Raw genomic sequence first — 4,808 nt, 5'->3', positions numbered from 1 at the left:
AAGCTTGCTGCATGCTTACTGGCTCACTGACGTTGACCAGATTAACCCCTTAGGTATCGAAATTTGGTACCGAACGAAAATTAATTTTTCGATACTCGATAGTATCGAGGCAATTCGGTCGGTGCCTAAAAAGTTTCGAACTCGATACCCAGCCCTACATGAAAGGGAACGTCTCAGGTTACTTATGTAACCATGGTACATAACGACGAGGCGTTCCCCATAGCGACCCCTAGAGGACGCAGTGTCTCGTTCCCTACTCAGGTAACCATGGTTACATAAGTAACCTGAGACGATTTCTTTTACTCTAAAAATTGACTGGCATCTCAAAGTATCCCTATATTTACCTATATTTATCTTACGTTTCTTATGGTAACGCCTGACCCGTCTTTGGTGGCTTTCTCTTTAACTCCAAGTCCAATGGGGGTGGAAGGTTAGGGGCATTAACTATTGTGGGCACTGCATCCCATTTCAATCCCGCATGGCTACAAGGTAATGAGAAAGATAGATACAGTACCAGTCAAAAGTTTATTGTCCCCAAATATTAAGCATCTTTATGATTTTCTTCTGGAGGCAATTTCAATTTTATTGTGATATTTTTTCAGTATATACAGGTGCATCTCAATAAATTAGAATGTCGTATGTGAGCCAAAATCATCACAATTAAAAGAACCAAAGACTTAAACTACTTCAGTCTCTGTGCATTGAATTTATTTAATACACGAGTTTCACAATTTGAGTTGAATTACTGAAATAAATGAACTTTTCCACGACATTCTAATTTATTGAGATGCACCTGTACATACACATTAGATGGTCTCTTAAAATGGCTAGTGTGAAAATGTGCACTGCACACCCTATAGCTGTGATTGAGCCGCTGAGAGCTTATCCCCATTAAAGATGCATTCCTGAGATGCTGCACCCACCTGGCACAGAATTTTAATTTTTGGGTGAACTATCCTCTAATTAAAAGTATTATCTTGCATACTCTAATATACTCAAGAGAGTGAAAATAAAGGTATACAGTATTGTTCTGAAAAATAATTCGTCAGGATGGTTTTGCATTAATATCACTGCTGCACTACTGTGTATGTTGCATTTTACTTCTGAAGTTCAATGAAGTTTTTACTTCAATGTTCAAGATCGTTAAATTTAAAGTTGCCTACTTCATATACTGTTGGGTAGTTTAATCTACAACAGTGCATTATGTTGTAAAAGACCATATTTTTGTAGTGTTGCTGTCCTGTGAGGAAAAAAAAAGAAAACTTCACATTTGTACTTAACGAATGTACTTCCTTACAGTCCACCACTGATTATTTTGAAAATAAAAGTAACAACATTTATTGTCAGAATATTAACAAATTGTTGCTAACTATATCAAAGGCTGCATCTGAAGGACTCAGCAGCTGTGACAGCTGCCTCTGAACATTGCCCTATTTTTTTATTTTTTTTTATTCAGTTTTATTTTTATGCTTAACTGCCTAAAAAATCCGGGTTGCAAACCTGTCTATATATGATCACCATGGTCAAGACAATAAACTATATAAAATTTGTAAGATATCAGTCAGCATTTGAACTGCTATATGTGTGTGTGTGTTGTAGTTTTTCATATGTATCATTACATTATTCAAGTAAGCTCCATGCCAATACCTGCATTTAAAGTTGTAATCCGGCAACGCAGCAAACCAGTGTAACTTACCTGGCCTTGGTCTTGGCTAAGCCTGAGGTACATAACCATCTCCTCCATTATGACGTAAAACATAAAAACAACGCAACTTTGAGACACAGCTATTGTTTGCACACACACGGATACATACGCGCCTGTGTTGTTAGTGCTATCAGTTCTATCAGTAAAATAGTTTAGCAACTTAAAAGCTACATGACATTTCTCACAAGTGAGGTAACAACGGCGCTAAGGAGTCTTGAAGCAATATTTTCCTGAATTATGATTAGATTCACTGTTTTGGATCGCTGCATTTAATTTGAGAATGCACGTACAAGATGATGCATTCGGTGTGTTATAGAGTCAACAGTCACTAGTGCGTGCAGCAGCAGCGGCAGCCTCCCTCGGGTCCTATAGCCCGTTCGGTATGGCGTTGCATTTACATAGGGGGGGCGCTGTTGGCCTACTTGTAACAAAATGAAAGTAAAATACACATATCACTAAGAAACTTGTGTTTCTGATTAAATAAAGCAGTATCAATGTCATAAAATCATGAGTGTGTTTTGATTTAAAGGTCAGAAGATATAGCTTACATGAATTTAAAAAAAATCACAAACATGACACTTGTAAATTAATTTTATATATGCAGATTTATTTATTAATGTGTAATATGTTTTTTCTTTTTAAACGAATTATGAGCTCTAAAAGATTTTCAGAACCCTTTTTGCCTTAAGCCCTGTTCAGACTACATGATTTTAGCCCGATTTTGGCACAATTTGCGTGACGTAGGGTGTTGTGGGAATTCGTAAACGACAATGGGAATCGGCAAGATTCAATCGTTTCATCTCGTGTAGTGTGTCATAGTGCACGACAACCGATGCCATGTCTGCGATGCTTCACGACGTCAACACAGAAAGTCTATCATGTTTAATATTTTTCCATCGTCCATGACGGGTTCCGTCACATGGGTGACGTTGACCAATAGGAGCACAGAATCTCTTCTGTACACAGCTTTTAAACATGGCAAAACGAAAGAGAGAATATTGTGCTGCTAGGCGGACTTACGAAATGGAAGAAAGCTTTGTGGATCTATGGCAACAGTACGCTTGCCTTTATGATGTGTCATCGAGGGACTACTATGACAGAATAAAAAATATAAATGTTGGCGATCCATAGCGGAGGCGCTTCAGCAACCTGGTGTGTACTGGAATTAGCATGTAAGCTAGCAAATCACTCATTATGTTCTCATTCACAATTTAAGCTTTAGCTTGATTTTTTAACAGTTTGTTTTTGTCTGGCTAAAAATAAAACTGTAAAAAAAATATATATTTTACCCCGAGTTCCCTTTGGAGGATTGACAGCCCATATTGTCCCTTTTCGAGCAAGCCAGGAACGTGTCCACTGTTGAGTTCTTTCTTTTTTTTTGCGCTTTAACGAGGACAACACAGCCAGTACAAAACACGCAACTTCGGTATCCATTGCCGCTGTTTACGGAAGTCAGCCTGTAGCTGCAGCTTCTCGATGACAGTACACACGTCGTAGACGTCACGCGATGATTGGTCAGGAAGCAAGGTGTAGTCTGGCATGTTTGGTACCCACGACAAGATTTTATCCAGTCAAAATCGCATAATAACGGTCATAACGGAGAAAAAAATCGTGTAGTCTGAACGAGGCTTATGACCATCTACAAATGTTAAATCTTAAAATAATATTTTAAGGTTACCACTGCATCTTTCTGAAAAAAAAAAAATGCAGCGATTGATATATAGTTGATTTATAATTATTTTCAAAGCTTTCAATTACTATCATTATAAAAGGACTTCATTATTGTTTATTTAATTCTAACAAATAAGTTTTTGTTAAAAACTAACCAAAATTAAAAACAATTTGTTATAATTTTTGCACAGGAGAGACTTCTTGTTGTTTCCAAACAAAAGGAAACATATCGGTATCGGCATCGACTATCGGCCAAAATAAGTTGAAAAATATCAGCATATCGGATATCGGCAAAAATCCAATATCGTGCATCCCTAAACTGCGCTGTTCATGAAGAAATTTAACTTAAAGTTTCACTATTAGTACACTTTTGAGAGACACACAGGCTCACAGAGGTAATTCACACTCTCTCTCGCTTTCTCTCTCTCTCTAATAACTTAATAACTATTAATAAAATGAATAGTTGCATAAGTCTGCTAGTTGCATAAGTCTCCGTTACTAACTGTTAGGTCTAAAATGACCAGGGCTCTGAACCGGTTCAAGGAACGAAAACTAAAATCGGAAACGAACGATATTTTGACAGGAACAGAACCAGAAACAGAAACGAAATCAAATTTTATAGTTCTGAACAGAATCGAACATTTTAAATAGCCATTAACTGGTTAATAACGTTAGTTTATCGTTCCATTTAATATTTGAAATTGCTGTCAACCAATCAGGAATTCCAGTAGTACCGCCTGCAAATGTGACGTTGATGCATCCAACGCGTGAAATGCCCGCCCGCGCTCAGCTGTGAACTCATCATAGGTAAGGCCCTGTCCACACGAACGCAGTTACTTTTTAAAACCGCAGCTTTTTCTACGCAGTTTTGCCGTTCGTCCACACGCAAACGCAGCACCAGGTCATTGAAACCAAACATTTTTAAAATCTCCTGCCAGGGTGAAGACTTTCAAAAACTCTGGTTGCAGTGTTATCGTGTAGACAGCGAAACCGGAGATTTTGGCTTGTGACGTCAGAGCCTGCGCTGTTATCTCTGCCTACTGGAAACTTTTTCAGGCTTCTGATTGGCCAACATGGCTTTACGGTTGAGATTATATCGCCACCTGTTGGTTTGGCATGCTCTTGACAGTGCTTCATAGCATGCGGTTGCATTGTCATGTGGACGGAGATTTTTTTTTAAACGGAAGAAGGAAAAACTCTGTTTATAAAAATACCCGTGTACTGTACGTGTGGACATGGAATAAGTCGCAATGGCAATGTATTAGAGTTTGTAAGATGGATTCAACAGATCACGCGCACCTGCAGCGCTTCTGTAAACGGAGAAAACAGAATAAAACTATAGGCTTACATAAAAATGAATATATAGGCATATACACGAAAAATATTTCTGTAATCATTGACAGATTAACAAAACGAAAGAAAAAAATGTGTG

This window comes from Sinocyclocheilus rhinocerous, unplaced genomic scaffold (genome assembly GCF_001515625.1).
Source record: "Sinocyclocheilus rhinocerous isolate Xijiao unplaced genomic scaffold, SAMN03320098_v1.1 scaffold2886, whole genome shotgun sequence".
NCBI lineage: Eukaryota > Metazoa > Chordata > Actinopteri > Cypriniformes > Cyprinidae > Sinocyclocheilus > Sinocyclocheilus rhinocerous.
Note: the sequence above shows the minus strand (reverse complement) of the source record.